Genomic DNA, 25,506 nt, shown 5'->3' with positions numbered 1-25,506 from the left:
TAACTGGGACCACAGGCATGCGACACCACGCCCAGCTATTTTTTGTATTTTTGGTAGAGATGGGGTTTCACCATGATGGCCACGATGGTTTCAATCTTCTGACCTCGTGATTTGCCCGCCTCAGCCTCCCAAAGTGTTGGGATTACAGGCGCCAGCCATCGCACCTGGCTGAAATGTGTCTTATTAAAGACTTGTTGGCCTGTACCATGTAGAGACTGAATTCTGATGGGATCGCCTAAAATGAGACACAGCTGCTTAACTCGACTGACCTTTACCCAGGAATGAGAGACTGGTTTAATGAGATCCTTTGCCACTTAGCTACCAACTCCATTTTTCTCTCTCCATAGCCTTCAACTCAACTTTTAGTGTGTAAAACTTCTAGGGAAGTTTCAGACAGGAAAATGTTAGGCCCAATCGAGCAAGATCTCAAATTATGGTGCTCTGGCATGCTGAGTACCTTGAATTAAAAGAAATTGGGTGGTCTTAGAAGCTGCCTCTAAGAAACATTTTTTTTTTTTTCCTGTACTTTCGAGAGGAGTCTTACTGCATTCTGGTTTAAATGTAAAATGTCATCTTTATAACAATTTCCAAGACCAATTAAAAGGCTTTACTGTAAAGTATCAAGACAGAAAATAAGATAAGAAACTGACTCAATTCCTTGGATTATACTTTACATTTCCTAAAAAAATTATTATAAAAACAATACTTTTACGTACTGAATTAGACGTGTAGAAACATTTTCATTTCAGTGTGAAAGCTGTTAAGAACTTGTTCTTTTCTGTAAGAGCATGAACATGATATACATGTTTTATTTTTAATTTATTTTTTAAATTAGGAAACAGGTAAATTTTTACTTATAGCAATATAACTTGGAAAAAAGATGAAACAGATGCTGAGTCAATGCAATGTAATAAACTACAAATGATGATGATTGTGGTTAATGATAATGATAGCAAAAATTTATACCTTACAAAGGACTTACCGTGTACCATGAACTTTAATTAGGTGATGTGTATGTGTGTTTGTATTTATAGATGTAGAACTACTTCTCGAGGTTAGTGCCTTTTTTGTTTGTTTGTTTGTTTGTTTCTAACACCTGGTACTTTATTAGTGAGGAAAGGCCTCTTGGTGTGGCAGAGAGACTGGGATGGACAGGACCACCGCGCATTCTCCAGCGGGTATTTTCTGGAAGATCAGGTGTTCCTCCTTGTAGGTTTAGAGGAAACACCCTCATCGATGAAAACGCCTCAGAGAGCAGCGCTGCAACCGCCAGGCAGCCGGGGCCGAGGGGCGCCCGAGGCGTAGCTGGGCCCTTGGGACAGCAGGGCTTCGGTGTCAGGCTCGATGTCGATGGTCTGGAAGCGGCAGCTGTACCTGTGCACGGGGACACCGTCAGGGCCCACCAGGAACTTCTCAAAGTTCCACACAACATCGCTGCGGCCTCCCGGAGTCCCGGTGATGAGCTCGCGGTCGGTCATGAGCGCAGTGGCATGGGCGCTGGGCGCTGGCAGGGCCTCCCGCGGGAGGGCGAAGAGAGGGCGCGACCCCGCACGGTTCACCTCGCACTTCTCCAAGAGCATGACGCTGGACTCGAACCCAGCACGAGGCGGGACGTACTGGAGGGAATTCCGAATCTCTTCCTTCCTGGCGTTCTCCTAATGTCCAAACTGGTTGCACCTGAAGCCGAGCACCGCCAGGCCCCGGGGCCCGAGGCGCCGCTGCAGCTCGTTCCCGGGTGGAGTCCCGGCCCGTGGTGCCTCCGAGGGACGCCGCGTTCCCGAGAAGCAGCGCCTTCCCCGCGGGGAACCCGGGCTCACAGGCCCCCCGGCCAGCGCACACCGACCGGGTCGCCGGGGCCCAGCAGCACACGTGGCGCGGCTCTCCGAGAGGCCAAGGGAGCGCCCCGAGACAGCCGGTTAGTGCCATTTTTTTTTTAATTGCATTTTAGGTTTCGGGGTACATGTGAAGAACATGCCAGATTGTTGCATAGGTACACACATGGCAGTGTGGTTTGCTGCCTTCCGTCCCCTCGCCTGTATCTGTCATTTCTCCCCATGCTATCTCTTCCCACCTCCCCACCCGCCCGTCCCTCCCCCATTTCCCCCCAGCGGACCCCAGTGTGTGATGCTCCCCTCCCTGTGTCCATGTGTTCTCATTGTTCAACACCCGCCTATGAGAGAGAACATGCGGCGTTTGATTTTCTGCTCCTGTGTCAGTTTGCTGAGAATGATGGTTAGTGCCATTTTTAACCTCCTTTTACAGGCGGGGAAACGAGGCCAGCGACGTTTGGGTACCTTGTCCAGGTGCGCACCGTTAGCGAGTACCCACTGTGCTGAAGACCTAGCAGTTAATCCGTATGGGGAGTTAGGGGCAGCTGGGGTAGCCCAAACTGCTTCAGAACTGGTCTTGGATATTCGTGTATGTAAGCACAGGTAAAACGTGTCTTTAAGAAACGGATTACGTTTCATGAAAAGCTGGCATTAGAAAAGAGTGGGACAAAGGTCAACATGCGAAAAATGGAGAAACAAATGTAAAAGTCTTTGTTCCGTAGCTGGAACTTTTTATTTAAAAAATTTTAAGGTACGATTGACATAACATGGCTTTGGAAGCAGATGGATTTGAGTTTGCAGTTCGTCTCTACAGTCTTTTATATTTTCTACCTTAGTAACCAGAGATAAATTACTATCTTGTCTAAAATCTTGGTTACTCATTAATGGCTGTACATATTTCCTTGTGAGATGTGAAAGGATTTTATGTGAACCTTGTGCAAAGCCTCCTAGCACATATGGTTGGTTCAAGAAGGTTATTTTACTACAGATTTTCTCCTTGAATCATTGACTTCTGCAACACACACATTTTCTAAATCTTAATCTCCCAGCCTTCCACCTCTTTCTTCTCAACCTAAGCAAATCACCTTGCCTCCTACCCACAAAGAAGTATCTATCAGATGTAAACTTTATCAGTTTTACTGGATCTAGTTGGAAAGACTCATTAAACTAATAAAGATGCAAATGGATCTTTAGTTATAATTACATATTCTTAATAGAAAATTCATATACAGTTCCAAGGATATATACCCTGATACTATTTTGAAGATAGAACATACCATCTGGATAAATGGTTTTTAAACTGTAGCCCATAGACTAATCAAAACGCACCAAAGTGTTTATTAAAAGGAAGACTCCTGCTCCATTCAATAACTTCTGAATTAGCGACTCTGGGATGGGACCCAGTATTCTTAGCAAGCTTCCCAGATGTATCTCATCAATTGAAATTTGAAAGTCTACATTTTAAGGCCAGGTTTATGTATTGTTCACTCACCAGGAGACTAATAGAATGCCTGCTGCATAGATAATGCCTAATAACCAATAATCTTTTGATGAAAAGCTAGGTGGAACAAGTGGAAGCCTTTCCCATTTCTGGAAAAAAAGTATTGCTATTAAAGAACATTCACCTCTGCATATCCCAGACAGTAGCAGAGCAGAGCAGCTTTGCAGTGAGACCTCTGCTTCAAGGCGCAGGGCTCTATTTGAAATGGAGAGTGCTTCTTTCACAGGCACTCTTCCCTCAGGGCTTTTGCACTTGTGTCTCTATCTTCCTGAAAGGTTCTTTCTTCAGATAATCACAGGCTTGCTCTATAACCACCTTTAATTTTTTTGCTCAGCTGGCACTTCGTAATTAAGGTAAAATTCTATACCAGAGTTCCTAATTCACCTTCCTTTTTTTTTTCCCCATGTAAAGCATTTATTATTTTATAACATAAAAAGTTCGCTATTTTTTTGTTTGTTTATTTGATCTCTCCTCAATCTGGATTATAATCTCCATGGAAGTATGGCTTTAGTTTGATTTGCTCATTGCTGTTAGTCCAAATGTCTTAAAAAATTCCCGACATATAAGTGCTCAATAAACACTTGTTGATTGTAACTTATATAAAATCTTAACCTTTCAATTTATGTTTGGTATCCAATAGAATCCATCTAAATATATATTTATACATATGTATATTCATATATATATAACAAGTGTAATTTCTCTCAAATTTTTAATCATTAGGTGATAAAAACAGTACTTTTTTAAAGATCATCAAATAAAATTTACATGCCAATCAAAAAGTATTTTTTTTTCTTTTTGAGACAGAGTCTCACTCTGTCGCCAAGTGCCAGGCTGGAGTGCAGTGGCACAATCTCAGCTCACTGCAACCTCCGCCTCCTGGGTTCAAGCAATTCTCCTGCCTCAGCCTCCTGAGTAGCTGGGACTACAGGCGCACACCACCACGCCCAGCTAATTTTTGTATTTTTAGTAGAGACGGGTTTTCACCATGTTGGCCAGATGGTCTCGATCTCTTGACCTCGTGATCCACCCGCCTCGGCCTCCCAAAGTGCTGGGATTACTGTGGTTCATGTAAACAGCAATCGCGAAACATGATCACAAATAAAATAGTATAAACAAAAACATTGGTACTTAATTGTAATTTAGATAGGAAAGTTGACAATTCCTTTTAATTTTGGTAGCCATGGAAGAGTCCATTATCTAAATATTGTAGGCTTTCAAAAATAAAATCAGAAGAATAACATTGAAGATAGGATAGTCTTTCCCAAGCTCGTAAATAAATGTAAGAAATATCCCTTTAGTGTTTTAGTGATAGAACGTTTGTTTTTCCTGATATGGTGAATTTCAATTCAAATAATTTATAAATAACTAAAATATATGTTAATTTCAAAGAATTAGGGGTACATTAAACAATATCTATCACTATATTTCTGTCCATTTTGCTCTTGTATTTCTCACCATTTCTACTGCTCACATTTTAAGGCAAGCTACTTTCATCTTTATTGCAAACAAACTTTACAAATTATGCAAACTTAATGTAATAATGTAAAAATTGTTATAGAACTTTTATTTTTTGTCTTTCTGATTATATGACCTTTGATCTATCATTTTGAAGGACCAGTCTGCTTCAGGATCTAGGCATTATGCTAAGTAGATTATAATTTATTGTTGAATAAAAACAGTGAAAAATATGGAAAATATATTTCACTTCCAGTGTGATTTTGCAGCAAGATAATTGTGCAGTAGTGAATTTTACTGAGATAAAAATAATTCATATTACTTTACTTCTACCTTTACATTTACAAAGGGCAAGGGCTTAGCACTTATTTTACAGTTTCCTGTTGTTGAAAAACGTTCTTCTTCCATTGTGGCAACAGGTGCTGTTTACTGGTGGTGGGAGAACTGGAGAAAGGGAGAGTAACCTGAAAATCTGTCTCTTTCTGTTTTGGGGAATAGGGATTAAAATATAGGGAGGAGGAGGAAAGGAACAGAGCCAGAGAAATAAGAAAAGTCTGAACACCCAAACTTAGGAGGACTCTTGGGAAGGCATGATTGTGTTTTGGAACATGAGGACATGAGATTTGGGAGTGGCTTTTGCAGAATGATATGGTTTGACTATGTCCCCACACAAATCTCATCTTCAGCTATAGTTCCCATAATCCCCATGTGTCATGTGAGGGACCAAGTGGGAGGTAATTGAATTAAGGAGGCAGTTACTTCCATGCTGTTCTCATGATAGTGAATGAATTCTCACAAGATCTGATGGTTTTATAAAGGGATCCCGCCGCCCCCCTCCACACACACACTTTGCTTTGGACTTGTATTTCCTGCAATCATGTGAAGAAAGTTGTGTTTGCTTCCCCTTCCACCATGATTGCAAGTTTCCTGTGGCTTCCTCAGCCATGCTGAACTGTGAATCAATTAAACTTCTTTCCTTTATGAATTAGTCTCCAGTATGTGATTACTAACATCATGAGATTACAGTACTCATCTGAAAATCCTATTTTCAATGAACTTTTTCCCCGAAGTTTTCACTCTATAATTGCTCTTACCTCATTATTATCACTTGTGCATTCTCTCCTTATCTTCCTAACACATACTGTTCTATCATTATGTAGTTATTTGCATATATATCTGTTTCATGTCTGTAAGCTCCATGTATTTGGGGAGTCAACCCATTTTACTTATTTACCACTACCTATTCAGGGCCTGGTCACTGCCTGGCACATAGTAAACATTTTATATTTTTAAGGAATTAAAGGGAAATTTTAAAATCCTAAAAACTAGGCATAACATTTTTGCAATGCAGCTTTGATGCCTGCTCCGTTATGTCTCTGTAATTATGATGTCAACACTTTGTAGTTATTTTTATTTTCTTTATCATCTAAATTAGTACTATCTGGTCTTGTCTTTGCCCATGTAATTGTAACCTCTTATATATTGTCTTAAGTGGACTTGATTTTAAAATGTGTATATATTACAGAACAGGAGAAACAAAAAGACAAAAATTTATCAACTACAACTAAATGATCTGTGGGAGCTTTAAAAACTTACCCAATTCTCTGAATCTGAGAGCCATTTCTTGTATAAAAGAGTTATTTATAACTAGCTTCTAGAATTGTTAATATTTGTAATGTACTAGACTGAGTCTTCACAAAATAGGTGCTAAACTAATGGCAACTATTTAAAATTATAGAGTAGCCCTCAGCTCACAGTGAGTACACAAATAGATACTGTGTGATGTACACTCCAGCCTTGAGGTCTTTATTTGGGCTACAGAAATACAAAGCACTAGAATAGCATTTTCTTTTAACTCTTTATTTTCTGAAGGTTCAAGTGATAAGCAATGTAACTTCCTTTTTTTGTGGGTGTGGGCATTGGGAAAACAGGGTCTTACTCTGTTGCCCGGGCTGGAGTGCAGTTGCATGATCTAGGTTCACTGCAACCTCTGCCACACAGGCTCAGGTGATCCTCCCATGTCAGCCTCCAATAGCTGGGACTAACAGGTATGCACCACCATACCTGGATAAGCTTTTGTGTTTTTAGCAGAGATGTGTTTTGCCATGTTGCCCAGGCTGGTCTTGAACTCCTAGGCTAGGGTGATCTGGCCACCTTGGCCTCCCAAAGTGCTGAGACAACTGGAGTGAGCCACCATCCTTAGCCAGAAGTGCTGGTTTCATCACTCCTCAAACCCACAGAATAACAAATAAAATGCGGATGCATAAATGACTATCTTTTGGTATGTCTACCTGAAATGGTAAAGCACTTATTATTGAACATGAGTCAAACATGGTGTTCAGCAAATAATATATGTTCAATATTCATTTTTAGCCTGTCATCTTTTTATTATAATAATTATTTCTCACATTTTAGCTTTTTCAATTTGCTCCTGGGGCTCCGTATCCCTCTTATATTCTTTAATATTGTTTGTATTAAATTTTTCCTATTTAAAAACTTGGACAGCTTCTGATTCAACTGTTTCAGGATCATCCCTGTTTTTAAAGTATAAAGTAGAGCTAGCTCAATGCCTTCTCAATCAAATTATGCCAAAGAAACAAGTCATAATGATTCTGTACACAAATACATATTAAGCAAACCATTTCATATTTGAATAACTTAACAGATCATTGACTAATTAGTAGTAAGTGAATATTAATTGGCCACCAACTGGGAATTTGCATAGTATCATCAATATGGCCTGGCCAGTTACCCCAGATGAGGATAATCATTCTGCATGTAAGGATATGAATGTGATGACATTGCTGACATTGGTGCTTTGGAATTTAAAACCACCATCAGAACTTTAATCAAATTCTGTACCAATAGAAAATTCATATTATAATAAGGAAATATTAGAAACATTTTTAGTGTATATATTGCAACTTTAAAATCTTCATGTCTACTTCCTCCTATGTCAAGAAGAGCCCCATGTAAAGATTTGTACACTTAATTCTTTTAGAGCTTGTTTCACATTGACATTAGAAAATAATTGCTAACAAACACAGAGACTCTTTAAGCAGAAGAGTTGTTAAATGTGAATTATATTAAGGAACCTGCTTTAAAAATGTTTTATCTAAACATTAGTGATACTGCAGAGGGCGAGAGAGTCATTCCTACTGTAAAGAGTGTCACTCGACAAGTGTAAAGAGTAGAAAGTAATTACCAACTAGAGAATCATTGGATGTCCTTATTGGACATGTTAAAATTATAGGAAATCCTCAGTTTTTAAATAAGTGTATTCTCTTCAATTCTGGATAAGAGGTTCATGACATCTCACTTTTGCATTTATTTGAATTATCTATTCTGTTACAATCCTGTTTGTTTTCGTAGAATTATGCCAACTTTTACAAATAGAAAACACATTTACATATTTTTGTGTGACGTTTGATAAAACATCAAGATAAGCAACTGAACTGCTGGTTTTACGTACTTTTTTAACCATTGTAAAGTGAAACTATTAAATAAGACCCTAGTAAGGTAAATGCATGGATATTTTGTTGATCTTATATAAATAGAAGAAGAAAGACTACACTGGGATGCTAGTTGTATGAGTTTTTCACAAATCATGCAATGGTAGTCATTCCCAAAAGCAAACACTGAGGAATGTTTTACCACCAACCGATTCAAAGTTTAATTTATGAAAGTATAGATTTCCCCATGAAATTTAAAAAAAAAAAAGCCTTTCAAAGTAGAGACCCTTTGGAATTCTGTTTCAAATTGAACACTGTTTCCCTAAATTCACCTTTGTGTTAAAGAAGTTGAAATCACATTGTAAAGTTCTAGGATTATCTTTTATCCTAGAAGTATTTTTGAACTGTGAGTAGGTGGGAGTGAGCTTATGCACACAGGAGACCCTTTGGAGAAGACTGAGTTGCCAATAAGTTCCTGAAGGTCCCTATTATGGGGGTCTTGCTGGGCCTTATAAAGCTGCCCTGTAATTTAAGCATGTGAATTTTAAGGTCTAAAGTCCATTAACAGTGGACACAAACATGGTCTAGTTAGGCACTAGACCTAAGACCATTTTGACATGTTAGTTTTATCAGTGAAACCTGATTATCAGGCATTTTCAAGGTAGTTTGTATGAAACACCTCTCTAACAGTACCAGTTATCAGAGCTGAGTGGAACAAGTATGCAATCAAACCTTATTTATTTAGCTGGAATATATGAATTAGTTCCTGCTGTTTTAACAAGTATCCAACTGGCATTTGCTGGAATTAAATGATGATCTCCAAGTGAGAAATATAGTATGTTAGTAATCATTAGCATTTTATTGACCAATTTGGAATCACTGAATAAAACTAAAATCAAACAAATGGTTGTTTGAATAGTAAATAAGACTAAGAAAAAATAAAAGATCATTCCCCTCTGGCACTGTTAAATCTTTTCAAATGATTAATGAGGAAATATTAATGAAGTCAAAAATAGCCTACCTATCAGATTTCGACTGGACCCCCAAAGAGCAAAGAACAGAAAATGAATTATTGAAATTCTTAGAGGCTTCCAACTCTTTTATATTTGGAAAACCATATCCCGAAAATTAACCAAATTGAAATTGCAATATTTATTGTTTGTAGTGAAACTTGTTTTAAAATTGTTTATATAGCTCATATTGCAAGGTTTTGTATAAATATTTGAGTCAGTATTTTCCCAAGGTGTTCAAAGAGCCTTTTAATACCTTCTCTAGTAATGTTTTCCCTTGTTTTGTATAACTCAAGGACATACAATGGTGTACCCAGCACATTTATAGTTCCTTAAAGTCAGGAAGCTTAAAGTTTTTGAATCTATGAGGTGCAGTATGGATAACAGCAATAATGTTTTGTGAGATTACCAGTGAGCCAGGTTAAAGAAAAGAGAAAGGTGGAAAGGGGAGAAGGTCGGGAATTACTAATAAGTACTTCTGTTTACTGGAATCATCCCATGTATTGACTCCTTTACTCCTTACACCTAGCAATGATAAATATCAGTGCTGTAAATTTTAACAACAAAGCAAATGAGGCACAGACAACTTAAGGAGCTGCAAGACAACTGGCAAGTCTACTAGAGGAAAGAGGACTCCAACTTAAGACTCACTTAAGCTGCAGCACATACTTTTTCACTACATTCTGAATGTCCAATACATCTCAAATGCTAATCAATATTTAGCAGCCCCCTAGACATGGTACATGAGGGATCTTTAGGCCCAACCTAGGTTTCTTAGCAGAGTACTGGGATTAGTTGGAGACGTTTATTGTGTATGACATAGTGGAGTGAGATGGGATATGTTTCGACCCTATCGTGCAAACCTCACAACATACAGTCCTCATGAAAGACTCCCTGGCCATAGTCCTGAACACCTTACAGTCCATACGAAGCCATTTTCTGTTCCTCTGTGTCTGCTACCTTTGAGAAGTCACAGAAAGCTCAGAAGACTAGTGGTGGGGCCAGTGCTGTTACTTTTCCCCTTTATACAAAGAAAGATACCCTCAACCCCTACTATCTTATCTATGAAAAAGGAGACTGGGTTCATGCCTCCTTAGCTTGGCATCCAATGGCTGCTACCAGGTGAACTCCTTGCATTTCTTTTGACAAGTTCTCAACACAAATCCTCCAATTTACCAAGCTGGTATATATATTAATATATTCCATAGGTACAGTAATGAATTTCTATTTCAGGGACTGATACTTGACTAACGGTATCAACATCTGTTCTTCTCTTTCTTTTCAGTAACAAAACCTTGATTTTATTTGGGATGGACATGCACTTCACTGAAAGATCACCTTTTCAGCTTCTTTTGTAGCCAGTTGTGACCATATGATTATATTGAGTATAAGAGTGTCTTACTCCATTTTGTGCTGTTACGAGGGATTATCTGAAAGTGGGTAATTTATTTTAAGGAAGGGCAGACACCAATGGGGCACAGAATTGGAACTGTCAAGTCTTCCTGAACATACTTTTTTGATGGAGGTATCTCCTACCATCCTATCTTTCTATTTCTGCCTAAGAGAACTAGTTTCTTATATCAAACAAAACAAATCAAAACAACCCTTCGTGATGTTACCTAGTACAGATATTTAATAAAGATATGTGGATTCTCTTGAGTTTCTACTCTAAACATTCTTCACAGACTCCATCCTTAGAATTAGATTTAAGCAGAGCACAGAGAGACAAATCAGGGCCTCTTCCAGGTAGAGATCACTTCTACAATGGGACAATTGTCGGCGTGTAGAAAATACTTTTTCCCAAAGCATTAAGAAATCCATTGCTGGCCGGGCGCGGTGGCTCACGCCTGTAATCCCAGCACTTTGGGAGGCCGAGGCGGGTGGATCACGAGGTCAGGAGATCGAGACCAACGTGGTCAACATGGTGAAACCCCGTCTCTACTAAAAATACAAAAAATTAGCTGGGCATGGTGGCACGTGCCTGTAATCCCAGCTACTCTGGAGGCTGAGGCAGGAGAATTGCCTGAACCCAGGAGGCGGAGGTTGCGGTGAGCCGGGCTCGCGCCATTGCACTCCCGCCTGGGTAACAAGAGCGAAACTCCGTCTCAAAAAAAAAAAAAAAAAAAAGAAATCCATTGCTGAGGGGAACATCAGAATTCATAAAAAAGGCTACAGTTGTCATTGTCTATAATCTAGAGAGGACAGTGAGCTCTGCTGCAGTGGAATTAGGTTCCCCAGCAGATTATGGTATCCCACAGTAGCAGGGGTCAGGTGGTAGCCCGTGACCTTCGGGCACAAGCTGTGGCTAATTATTCCCAAGGCTCCTGGGAGTGAAATAGATGGGCAGCCTCCTAATATGTTATTTAACTTATATAAGTAGAAAATTTTCAGGTTTACTGAACAAAAATAAGACGAGGTACTGCAGTACTGCAGTAGGGTTCATGGCCTCTTATTCAATTCTAAAACTTAAACTATCTCACAGACCTAGAATGATTTGATTGACAGGGAGGCCAGTTCTCTTTGAGGAAAGACCCTAGAGAAGAGCCTAAATTATGTACTGTGAATCTTCCTTCCTGTTCTCTCCAGAGGCTATTATCCCTTACTAATGTGATGGAGAAAAAGCAAAAAAACAGATCTTATGTGGTTAATAGATACCAGATATGAGTGAAACCATATGATCCAGTGGTCCAATTAAGGACTGATGGATATTAGGTGGAAGATGGAATTGTTCCAAAGTCAATCTTGTACTAAATTCATTAGAAATATTTTTCTTATTTTCCTAATTTTGGAATGTTTGGAGTAAATATGTATACTTAGTAAATGCAGAGTCCTCTCACTGGTTCTCTGTCCTATGCAATGAGAGCTATTAATGCAGAAATAGCCTCTATATTTTTATCTTATGGCATCCTTTCCTACAATTCTAAATCAAAAGTAACACCACATAACTGGTGGGAATTGCAGAGATTAGTGCCACCATCAAGGATTTAAGAGATAATGGAGTAGATATTTTTATCTATTTGTAAAACCAACATTATCTATTTTATCCTTATTTAACTTTTCTGTTTGAATTGTGAAAAAAAAATAGAATAATCTTAGAGAATGACTCTGGATTATAACAATATTACTCAAATAATGCAATAATTGTATTTGTTGTTCTGAATATGATATCTTTCCTGGAGCAAATAAATAAATGCTTTAGCTCCTTGTGTGCTATTATCCTAGAAATTAGTGTCTTTACTTCCAACCAGTTAACACAATCAGAAATAGTGTGCCTTCATGTATCAGGAACGGCAGCACTACTTACCATCTTTTCTAGGTACCCTTTAAAAAGAAATAGGCATAATGCCTGACCTCTTTAGATTTTAGAGCTAACTTGTAAAATATCTGAGCCTTTAAATACATGTATTTACCATTTGTGATAATTAATGTTAGATGTCACCTTGACTGAATTGAGGGATGCCTAGATGGCTGGTAAACTATTGTTTCTATGTGAGTCTGTGAGGGTGTTGCCAGAGGAGACTGACGCTGAGTTGGTGGGTGGTGGGTGGTGGGCGGTGGGCGGTGGGTGGTGAGAGGTGAGAGGAAGATTCTCCCATAATGTGGATGGGAGCCATCCCATTGACTGTCATCACGGCTAGAACAAAGCAGGGGAAAAAAAAAATAGGACAACTTAGTTTGCTGAATCTTCTGGCTCTCTTTCTACTTCCCATGCTGGACACTTGCTTCTGCTTCTGCTCTTAGACATCAGACTCCAGGTTCTTCAGTCTTTGGACTCTGGGACTTGCACCAGCAGCTTTTCAAGGCTCTTGGTCCTTTGGCTACAGACAGAAAGCAGCACTGTCAGCTTCCCTGGTTTTGAGGCTTTCAGACTTGGACTGAGTCATTACTGGCTTCTCTCTTCCCCAGCTTGCAGACAGCCTGTCATAGGACTTTGTCTTGTAATCTTGTGAGCCAATTTATCCTAACAAACTTTTTTTTTTTTTGTATATGCATGTATCCTATTGGTTTCGTCCCTCTGGAGAACCCTGACTAATACAGATTTTGGTACCAGGAGTGGTTATTAGGGATAAAATTTTAAGAATGATCAAGGACTTGAAAGATGCAGGGGTGGTGATCCCAACACATCCCCATTCAACTCTGCTATTTGGCCTGTTCAGAAGACAGATGGATCTTAGAGAATGATAGTGGATTATTGTGAGCTTAACCAAGTGGTGACTTCAGTTGCAGCTGCTGTACCAGTTGTGGTTTCATTGCTTGAGCAAATTAAGACATCTCCTGATAACTGGTATGTAGCTGTTGATTTGGCAAATGCTTTTTTCTTCATTCCTGTCCATAATGCCCACCAGAAACAATTTACCTTCAGCTGGCAAGCCCAGCAATATACCTTCACTGTCCTGCCTCAGGGGTAGATCAATTCTCAGGCTGTGTGTCATAATCTTGTTGGCGGAAATCTTGATTGCGCTTCCATTCCATAGGATATTATACTGGTCCATTATGCAGCTTGGACCCAGGGAGTGAGAAGTAGCAACATCTTTAGAGTTATTAGTGAGATACTTGCCATGTCAGGAGATGGAAAATAAATATGAGTAAAACTCAGGGTTCTTCAATCTCAGTGAAATATCTAGGGGTTTGTTGATGTGGGGCCTGTTGAGATATTAATTTGAAAGTAAAGGATGAGTTGTTGGATTTGGCTTTTCTTACAATCAAGAAAGTTTCACAATGTCTAGTGTGCCTATTTGTATTTTGGAGGGAACATATTCTTCACTGAGGTGTGTTACTATTACTCATTTATCAAATGACCAAAAAGGCTGCTAGTCTTGAGTGGGGTCCAGAACAGGAAAATGTTCTACAACAGGTCCAACCTGCTATCCAAGCTGCTCTGCCACTTGGGCCAGAAGATCCAGCAGATCCAATGGTGCTTGAGGTGTCCGTGACAGGGAGGGATGATGATTGAAGCCTTTAGCATGTACCCATAGATAAGTGACAGTGGAGGCATCTAGGATTTTGGAGCAAGGCCCTACTGTCTTCTGCAAATGTCTGTTCTCCTTTTGAGAGAGAGCTTTTGGCCCGTTACTAGGCCTTGGTAGAAGGTGAACCTTTGACTATGGGTCACCAAGTGTATTAATTCATTCTCACATTGCTGTAGATAAATATAATAGTTGAGACTGGGTAATTTATAAATAAAGGAGATTTAACTGGTTTACAGTTCTGCAGTCTGTACAGAAAGCATAGCAGCATCTGCTTCTGGAAGGCCTCAGTGAAAGGAGAACAGGTATGTCACATGACTAGCTAAGGAGAAAGACGGGGTGGTGGGGGAGAGAGAGAGAGAGAGAGACAGACAGACACACATACACACACACACACACACACACACACACACACACACACACACACACACATTTTAAAATGACCAGATCTCTGAAGAATTCTCCCACTCTTGCAAGTGCAACACCAAAAGCATAGTGCTAAGCTAAACCACTCATTAGAACCTGCCGCCATGATCCAGTCACCTCCTACTAGGCACCACTTCCAACACTGAGGATGCCACTTCAACATGAGATTTGATGGGAACACAGATTCAAACCATATCGCCAAGTTACCACGTGACCTAAACTGACTATCATGAATTGATTGCTTTCTGACTCACCTACCCATAAAGTTGGGCATGCATGGCAGCATTTCATCATCAAATGGGTGTGGTGCATATGTAATTGGGCTCTAGCAGATTCTGATGGCACAACTAAGTTACAGGAGGAACTAGCCCAAATGCCCCTGGTCCCCAATTCTGCCACCTTGCTTTGTCTCTCTCAGCCTGCACCTATGACCTTGCAGAGAGTTTCCTCTGATGAGTTCGCAGAGGAAGAAAAGACTAGGACCTAGGTGACAAATGGGTCTGCATGATATGCACACACCACCTGAGAGTGGACAGTTGCAGCGCTATAATCCCTTTCTGGGAGATTCCTGAAAAACAGTGGTGAAGGGGAATCTTCCCAGTAGGCAGAACTTCAAGCAGTGCATCTGGTTGTGCACTTTGCTTGAAAGGAGAAATGGCCAGGTGTGTGATTATATACTGATTCATGAGCTGTAGTCAATGGTTTGGCTAGATAGCCAGGGTCTTGGAAGGAGCACGATTGGAAAATTGGTGAGAAAGAAATTTGGGGAAGAGGTGTGTGGATGGACCTCTCTGAATGGTCAAAAATTGTGAAGATATGTGTGTCTCATGTGAATACTCATCAAAGGATTGCCTCAGTAGAGGAGAATTTCAATGATCAAGTGGATAGAATGATCTGTTCTGTGGATACCACTCAGCCTCTTTCTCCAGCCACCCCTGTTATCACCCAATGGGCTCATGAATAAAGTAGCCCTGGTGGCAGGGATGAAGGTTGTACATGAGCTCAGCAACATGAACTTCTCACCAAGAATGACCTGGCTATGACCACCTCTGTATGTCCAATCTGCCAGCAGCAGAGACCAACACTGAGCCCTCAATATGGCACCATTCCTTGAGGTGATTAGCCAGCTACATGGTGGTAGGTTGATTACATTGGACCTCTTCCATGATGGAGGGGGCAATAGTTTGGTCCTTAGTGGAATACTTACTCTAGATATGGATTTGCCTTTCCTGCATGCAGTGCTTCTGCCCAGACTACCATCTGTGGACTCACAAAATGCCTTATCTATTGTCATGATATTTCACACAGCATTGTCTCTGATCAAGGAACTCACTTCACAGGCAAATAAGTGTAGCAGTGGACTCATGCTTATGGCATTTACTGGTCTTACCATGTTCCCTATCATCCTGAAGCAGCCGGCTTAATAGAACAGTTAAACGGCTTTTTGAAGTCACAATTACAAGGCTTAGTAGGTGACAATACTTTGCAGGGTTGGGGCAACGTTCTTCAGAAGGCGATGTATACTCTGAATCCGTGTCCAATATATGGCACTGTTATCTCTCATAGCCAGTATTTATAAGTCCAAGAATTGAGGGGTGGAAGTGGCAGTGGCACCACTCACCATTACCCCTACCTAGTGACCTGCTAGCAAAACTTCTGTTTCCTGTTCCTATGATATTATGTTCTGCTGGCCTAGAGGTCTTAGTTCCAGATTGATCTGCACCAGGTAACACAACTATGATTCCATTGAACTGGCAGTTGAGACTACTGCTATCTGGTCACTTGGGCTCCTCCTGCCTCTAAGTCAGATGGCTAAGAAAAGAGTTACAAAATTGGTTTGGGTGACTGACCTGGACTATCAAGATGAAATCAGACCGCTACTCCACAAAGGAGGTAAGGAAAAATTTGTCTGGAATACGTAAGATCCCTTAGGGAATCTCGATATTACCCGACCCTGTAGTTAAGGTCAATGGGAAGCTACATCAGTCCAATCCAAGCAAGACTACACATGGTCAAGACCCTTCAGGAATGAAGGTTTATATCATGCCCCGAGGTAAGAAACCACAAACAGCTGAGGTGCCTGCTGGAAGCAAGGGAAATACCAAATAAATAGTAGAAAAAGGTAGTTACCAACACCAGCTACAACCATGTGACCAGTTACAGAAACGAGGAGTGTAATTGTCATGGGTATTTTTTCCTTATTTTGTTAATAATATGTTTGTGGATATGTATACCAGTACTAAGAAAATATCTTCATTTTATTTCTCTCTTTATTACTTTATCATGTAATATAAGATTTATTGACTTCATATCAGTATTTAAATGTTAATTTTGTGTAATATCATTTGGATTAAAGGATTAGTGCATTTTTGTTTGGTTGTATGAAGGGTAGTTGTATTATGTTAGGCCGAATTATGACTTTATTATTGCCCTTATTTGGAGATTAAGTATAATTTAAGGAGATGCGTATGGGTGCCAGATTGACAAGGAGTGGACTTGTGATGGTTAATACTCAGTGTCAACTTGGTTAGATTGAGGGATTACTAGATGGCTGGTAATAAGTTGCTTCAGAGTGTATTTGTGAGGATGTCGCCAGATGCTATTAATATTAAGTTGGTGGACTGGGAGAGGAGACCCTCCCTCAATGTTGGTGGATGCCAGGGCAGCTAGAGCAAAGCAGGAGGAAGGTGTGGAAAACTTAGCTGGCTAAATCTTCTGGTTCTCTTTCTTCTTTCCATGCTGGACACTTGTTTCTGCTCCTCCTGCCCTTGGACATCAGACTCCAGGTTCTTCAGCCTTTGGACTCAGGGACTCGCACCAGCAGCTTCCCAGAGGCTCTTGGTCCTTTGGCTGCAGACTGAAGGCTGCGCTGTCAGCTCCCCTGTTTTCAGGCTTTCAGACTCGTACTGAGCTATTACTGGCTTCTCTCCTTCCCAGCTTGCAGAGGACTTTGTCTATCACAGGACTTCGTCTTGTAATCTTGTGAGCCAGTTCACCCTAATAAACTCCCTTTTTTATATACATGTGTCCTAATGGTTCTGTCCCCCAGGAGAACTGTACTATATTATTTATATTTAGAATTGCAGTTTTGAGTGGGGCCCAGATTAAGTGAAGGCTACACATCAGGCCTAGACTGCATTACCAATTTTTCTGGCATATGTATCTTAGGACCCAGCAGACACAATGGTTCTGAATGGAACTGTGACAGATGCCTCATCAGATCTCTGGCAAGTCCCAAGAGGACAATACCAGCACATTCCTCTTGAAATTCAGATGGAATGTACGCCCCGTTCTGCCATTTGAAAAGCTGCTCCTGCTGTACAACTGAGTCCTGGTGAATTCTAAATGCCTGAAAAATGAAATAAAGACAAGAACATATACTGAGCGATAAAAGGAGGCACCTGATTGTTTTGTGTTTATTTTTCTAATTTAGTTTTTTACTTTTTTTTATCCTGTTCTGTGCCTTGAGATGCTCAAAGTATTCCCTGGGCTCTCTTGGCCTGTAGCTTCTAGTTGTATTTGACCAATGGCAGGCAATGAAATGGAGGAGAGGATGAGATTGATTATTTATTAACTTCCTATATTTTTTCTCTGCTGAACTGAGGTTTACTCTTCAAAGGCCACAGTTACTCTTCGTATGGCTGCAGCTCTAAGGTTTTTTTTTTTTTTTTTTTTTTTTTTTTGTTGTTGTTGTTGTTGTTGCTGTTGTTTTTGTTTTTGAGACAGAGTCTTGCTCTATTGCCAGGCTGGAGTGCAGTGGCGCAATCTCGGCTCACTGCAACCTCCGACCCCTGGGTTCAAGTGATTCTTTCACCTCAGCCTCCTGAGTAGCTGGGACCACAGGCATGTTCCACCGTGCCCGACTATTTTTTGTACTTTTGGTAGAGACAGGGTTTCACCATGTTGGCCAGGATGGTCTCAATCTCTTGAACTCGTGATCCACCCGCCTCGGCCTCCCAAAGTGCTGGGATTACAGGCATGAGCCACCATGCCCAGCCAGCTCTAAGTTCTTGTAACAGCATCTCCTTCTCACTCCTTCAGGCCTAAAGACGTTGTTGGCTTCCCCTGTTTCTATTTCTTGGAGTCTTCATCATTTTTTGTTGCTCTTAGCCATCCTTATACCTCTATACATAGTTCCTTTATTCAACTCTCAATCATGACTACTTTGGGTATGCAAACTGTTCCCCTGTCCCCTAGAATAAATGACAGAGCAGAAAGAAGACCATATCAGGTCATGTGAGGACTTTTTAGTAAGAGGTAATAAAATCTATCTCTTTTAAAGACATTGTCACTTTGGGGTTTTCTATTATAGGCAGGCAAACATTATCTCAATGATATAACACCTCACTTTGATGATTCCTGCTTTCATTTGTTTGGAAAGTGCTGTTCCTCATTTCTTTTTTATTGACATCATCCTGGCACCCATTGTGTCCCTTAGACACCCCTCTATCCTCTGAATGTCAATAGACTTAGTGCCTTTACCCTTCATTTTGAGTTAAAATGTCTAATTGTACCATTATCTTCCATTCATGTACCATCCACTGTTCCTCATCTAAAATGTAGCAAACATGTCCTGAACTTAGTAGTTATCAATATATATTATTGATAAGAATGGTACTTTCCCCATTTATTTAGAAAGAGTCAAATTTCACAGCCTTCTAAGTAGAGAAGACTATGGTGGTTAAAATATTTTCTTTCTGAATTCTTGCCATAAGTGTATTTTATGAGAAGATTATTTTTCCCCTGACTCGATTTCGAAAGTCAGAAGTAAGCAACATGGAAGAATATCACTTTGGAAGCAAGGTGAAAAGCAAGATGGAAGAATATCATTAGTGGCTGCTTTAGTAGAGAGCAAATAAGGGAGATGGCAAAGTCCAGTCCCAGCTTCATCTTCCTCTATGGTTATGTGGTCGGCCAAACTTTGGAACCTATAGCTCCCAAAGACATACCTGGAATGTGTAATCTGTCAACATCTGCTCACTTGACTCAAATGAAATGCCCTCTTATTTAGTCCCAACTATCCTCACAATAGCTTTAGATAACAGTTGTCAGCCTTTCACTGAGTAGTGATTTTGTATGTGTGTGTGTCTGACTGGCACATGTCTCATGAGATTAGAAGCACTAGAAGGGTCAAGACTTATCTTGGGTAGTTTTGTATCCTTAGCAACTAGCACATGTCTGGTTCATAACAGAAAGTCAAATAAATAAATCCAAACAAATAAGTTAATGTATTCAAGACCGCATTCAAAATTCTACCTTTCTTCATCACCTTCAAACCTGCCATAGTAAGTGTTTACTCCCTCTGTAATTTCGTAGTAATTTGTATATGATTCTCTTACAGTATTTTCATGTGACTTCATAATTACATATGTATTTCCCAGTAGCTTATGTAATTATCAAGCACAGTAGCTATACAGCTGAATGTTTAAACCTTGGGCTTTGAATCACAACTCAGCTGCTACATAGCTATTTCATCTTAGTTATGTTGTTCAATATTTCTAAGATTGTTTCCATATATATATATATATATATATATATATAATTTCTACACAAATAAAAGATTTATTGTTTACCTAACATGTAACAGGTGCTAATGTAGCTGTTGGCAATAAAGTTAAGAGAAAAGGGGGCAAAAAAGAAAAACAGAAAAGGAAAGTATGGAGATGAGGAAGAAAGAAAAGGTGGATGAAGAGCTTGTCCTCATGGATTATGCATTACGACTATAAATTTATTTATATTTTCTACGTCCATGTCTATATCTCCAAAGCAAACAATATGATTTCATATATTCATAAGTAGTCTGAAGAAAATAAAGAAACGTAAGGAAATAGAGCTTGACCGAGATTGCAGAAAGTACAGAAGTTTATTAGAAAAGCTGATTTAAGAATTGACGTCCTCCAAATCCTTAGGGCTGTGCAAAAATTTCTGTTTTTCTTCTTTTTGATAAATGGTAGGATTGCACTTCCTACCTTCTTAGGATCTGGGCATGGCCTTGCCAACCCATGAAAGTTGGATAGAAGGGAGTTGCATACAGAGATTTAAAAAGGTCTGAAAAAGGGCTATATCCAAAATCTGTGAATAACTTACATTTACAAGAAAAAAAAAAAATCAAAAAGTCAGCAAAGGATATGTACAGACACTTCTCAAAAGAAGACATTTATGCAGCTAGCAAACATATGAAAAACAGCTCATCAACACTGGTCATTAGAGAAATGCAAATCAAAACCACATTGAGACTCACACCAGCTAAAATGACAGTCATTAAAAATATCAGGAAACAACAGATGCTAAAGAGGATGTGGAGAAATAGGAATGTTTTTACACTATTGGTGGGGGTGTAAATTAGTTCAACCATTGTGGAAGACAGTGTGGCGATTCCTCAAAGATCTAGAACTAGAAATACCATTTGACTCAGCAATCCCAGTACTGGGTATATACACAAAGGATTAGAAATCATTCTATTATAAAGACACATACACGTGTATGTTTATTGCAGCACTATTTACAATAGCAAAGACTTGGAACCAAGCCAAATGCCCATCAATAATAGACTGCATAATGAAAATGTGGCACATATATAACATGGAATACTATGCAGCCATAAAAAAGGATGAGTTCATGTTCTTTGCAGGGACATGGATGAAGCTGGAAACCATCATTCTCAGCAAACTAACACAGAAACAGAAAACTAAACACTGCATGGTCTCACTCATAAGTGGATGCTGAACAATTAGAACACATGGACACAAGGAAGGGAACATCACAAACTGGGGCCTGCTGTGGGGCGGGGGGTTAGGGGAGGGATAGGAGGGGATGGGGGGATAGGGAAGGGTTTGCATTAGGAGAAATACCTAATGTAGATGACGTGGGAATGGATTCAGCAAACCACCATAGCACGTGTGTAACTATGTAACAAACGTGCACAATCTGCCCATGTACCCCAGAACTTAAAGTATAATTTTAAAAAACATAAATTCATAAACGAACAAAAAGAAACGGCTCAAGATTTGCCCCCTCTTCTTCACCTGATGAAATTATTTGAGACGTTATGGCTTTCATGCTAACCCAAACTGAACAGCATACCATTTGAAGATTGTTTTAGTATTGCATAAGCTATCCTATCTTTACTGATGCAAGCCTTATCACAAAGCCTGACACCCAGAAACTGCTTGATAAATTCTTATTATCATTGTTGCTGACATTATTATTTTTGATTTTATTATAGTAACATTTGTATTATCTATGTAGAAACATAGTAAAGAATAAATATCCTTCTCTTGAATGAGTTTTAAGGCAGGAAGGTGCAAATCTTTTGATCCTATCTTTAATTCAAATTACCTGTCAGGTGGCAGAGTGGCAACACTTAGTTCCAAAGAGGAAGCCCTAGTGCAAAAAATTAAATGTATGCTTTCAATGCTAAGTTTTAATTGATTGGCAAAGTAAAACTGGACACAAATATTTTTGAAGCTATTTGGCTTGGAGACCTAATATATCTAATTATTAATGCAGAAAACTTTTAAGAAACAATTACATATGGAAAATATATTAACTCATTGAAATACTATTAGGAATAGTAAAAATTATCTCAAAATGTCAATATAAACTAAGAAAGATTATTTGTAGGCACAGCTTAAATTATAAAAGAAAGAACTAAATAACTGGACAGAAATGTCAGTTTTAACCAAAATATAGCTCAGTTTCTTTTAAACCTTTGCATAAGAATCATAAGGGGAAAAAAAGCGTATAACTTTCTCTTGTGGCAGAAATTACTAACAACATTGCAGTAAATCTCCTTGTGTGAAACATGTAAAAACAGGTCTGGAGGGGTAGGAAAATGCAAAACATGTCAGAAGCAATTTTTTAGTGAATAAAATTAAATCAAAGGAGAAAGTAAATTTATTGGAATATAAATATAAATGATAAAATGAGAACTACATTTTATAAAATAAGAACATGGTTCTTTAATAAAGTATTTCAGTGGTATCTACAAAGTCAAGTCCATGATTTAAATTTCTGTAAGTGGAATTCTAAATATCCTATTTCAGATGCATACTAAAAACGAGTGAATTTGAAATATTATTTATTTTCTAGAGCTCACTATTTACCACAACAACAGCTACAGGGAAAACTTAATTGAATTTGCATTATATGTTAGTAACAAATATAGTACAATCACAAGAGTAGACTTTATAGGCTTAACTTGAAATCGTGTGTTTTAACAGGCTTGATTTGAGAATACACAGGTAATACTTTTTCTATGCAACAGAATTAACCAATGCAAAGTCCTTGCTCCTTGAACTAAAAAAGAAGACATTATTCAATAGACTAAGACACAGTTACTGTACTTTTTAATTTTCCTGTTGTTTGACATATTAATCTCAATAGAACACATTTGTGAAATGTGTTCCAGTAAGAAAGAAAAACTACCTTTTGCTTCACTTTGAGATTTCTTTCTTTATTCAGAGCTAATTGTACTGATTGTGTGCTATCAGCAGAAGTCTTAACCCAGAAGCCAAGTTTCTAACAAGCAGTTTCTAGATACCTTATGGTTTGGTTTGTATTTGTACTAAAATAAAGCACATGTAAGTTGTATCATGTAGTATTTGCCTTTCTGTGTCTGGCTTATTTCACTTAGCATAATGTTCTCCAGTTTCATCCATGTTGTTGCAAATGGCAGATTTTTTATTTTTATTTTTACTAGTTGAATAATATTTCATTTTATGCATACATTCATCCATTGATCGACATTTAGGTTGCTTCCATGTATTGGCTATTGTGAGTAATGCTATTATGAGAAGGAGTGTACTCATCTTTTCAAGCTCCTGATTTGGATTTCATGTTTCAGATGTGGAAATGCTGAGTTATGTAGTAGGTCTACTTTAATTTTTTAGAGGAAACTCCATGCTGTTTTCCATAGTCATTGTGCCACAGTCACCTCCTCTGGGAAAACTGGGAGGTAGTAGTCAAAGGGTATTGCGCTTCAGTTGTGCAAGATGAATAAGCCCAAGAGCTCTGCTCTACTGCACAGTGCCTATACTTAGTAATATTTTGCTTTATACTCAAAAATTTGCTAAAAGTGTAGATCTCATGTTAAATATTCTTATCACAAAATAATAATAAAGAGGGGAGAGAGAAACTTTTGAGGTCATGAAAAGTTTATGACATAGATTGTTGTGATAGTTTCACAGATGTATACTTATTGCCAAATTTATCAAGTTGTATATATTAAATATATACATCATATATCTCAATAAAGTGGTTTAAAAAATTAAAACAAGCTTATACACAAACTAGTATATCAAAAACAATCTGCCTTAATTTTGCATTAATAACTTATTTTAATTAATCTATGTATCCATTTCACTTGTTAAACAGGTTTTAGATTCTGAAAGTTAAATATAATATTTTTAATAATCATAAAAAACATTTTTTCATGTGGAGCTATGTATATCTTATATTAAACCATGTGTGGCATGTGTATGTGTATATGACTTGAATTTTATACTTTATATATCATATTGGAAATAGGAACAAAATTTGAACTAATTTAATACAATAAACAATGTTTTCTTTTGTTCTGAAGTGAGAAGACAGATCAGACCCTTTTTTTCAGTTCACGGAGGTTGCCTTAAATGGCTTGACACTGCTGAGTTAACAAAGTTAGACCCCCCTCAATTTTTTTAATGTATTAAAATAATAGGCTCTTCCACTAAAACATTCACTAGAATTATCAAACCTTCACCAGCAAAGATTAGTCATTAGGTAGATGGATGAGTTTTCACTCTTCCTATCATTTTTAATTGCCATGGAATTACATTTATCCTCCCTAAACCAGTACAATGTATGCTTTTTTTTTTGGTTCAGTTGAAAGGGATGCATCCAAGGAAAGATAAATTATTTCTTTATCACCAAAACATTTATTAAATGTCTATATTTTTAGGGGGCAGTGCTGAGTGTTATAAATAGGAATTAATTAGGCTAAATCCCTGCCTCTTTCTCTATTATGGCAGAAGATAGACAACAACAATGCAGGAATTTCAAGGTCATTCATTCACCATGGGGGATGAATTCAACATGGGGATGTAAACAGATAAGTTTTTACCATGAACATTTGCATCCTTGAGCAAAGTATATTAGTGTACTGGGTGAAAAGAGTGATGCATGCCATGTGATTAATTGCCACCCACCAAACATGGTACGAAAGATCCCTGCAAAAATTTTATGATGTCACAGAGTGCTGTCCAAATGAGAGCATGAAAAGAAGGTGTAGGCACAGTTGGACTTTTTCCTAAATCATCCATATCAAGTCTCAGAAATTACTAAAAGAAAGGGATAGCCGTCTTGCATTTGCTTGACACATTAAAAAAATCCTTCATATGCTGTGGGGAAAAAATGTTCAATAGGGAATAAACTAGTTATTGGAAAACATCACAGAGAAGCTCACTGGAGTAGTGGATACTTCTCATACACACAGAGACTTAAGCACATGCTTAGATAATTATACACATTTAATATATAAGACATCCTCAATACACCAACATATTATTTACCTTACCTATACTCCCCATCTCTGCATGGGAAGGTCTTATTAATCTTACCACATCTCTCTCTCCTGGAGCAAGATTCTTCAGAAGGCTCTGAATCAGAGCCATTATGTGGTACTGTTTCTCTGATAGCCAGGATACATAGGTCCAGGAATCAATGGTGGAAATGGGAGTGGCATTACCCGCAATTACCCTTGGTGACCCGCTAGCAAAATTTTTGCTTCCTGTTTCTGCAACTTCAAGTTCTGTCAGCTTAGAGCTCTTAGTTCCACAGAATCAGACACTTCTAGGAGAACAACAATGATTTCATTGAACTGGA

General features: G+C 38.7%; 1 pseudogene; it reads right to left on the bottom strand.

The window, feature by feature from the left end:
- Positions 1 to 1,247: 1,247 nt before the first annotated feature.
- LOC101046791 (glutathione peroxidase 1-like) lies at positions 1,248 to 25,295 on the bottom strand (annotated as a pseudogene).
- Between the last annotated feature and the right edge of the window lie 211 nt (positions 25,296 to 25,506).

This window comes from Saimiri boliviensis, chromosome 4, assembly GCF_048565385.1.
Source record: "Saimiri boliviensis isolate mSaiBol1 chromosome 4, mSaiBol1.pri, whole genome shotgun sequence".
Taxonomy (NCBI): Eukaryota; Metazoa; Chordata; class Mammalia; order Primates; family Cebidae; genus Saimiri; species Saimiri boliviensis.
Note: the sequence above shows the minus strand (reverse complement) of the source record. Positions and strands in the feature narration are given on the sequence as shown.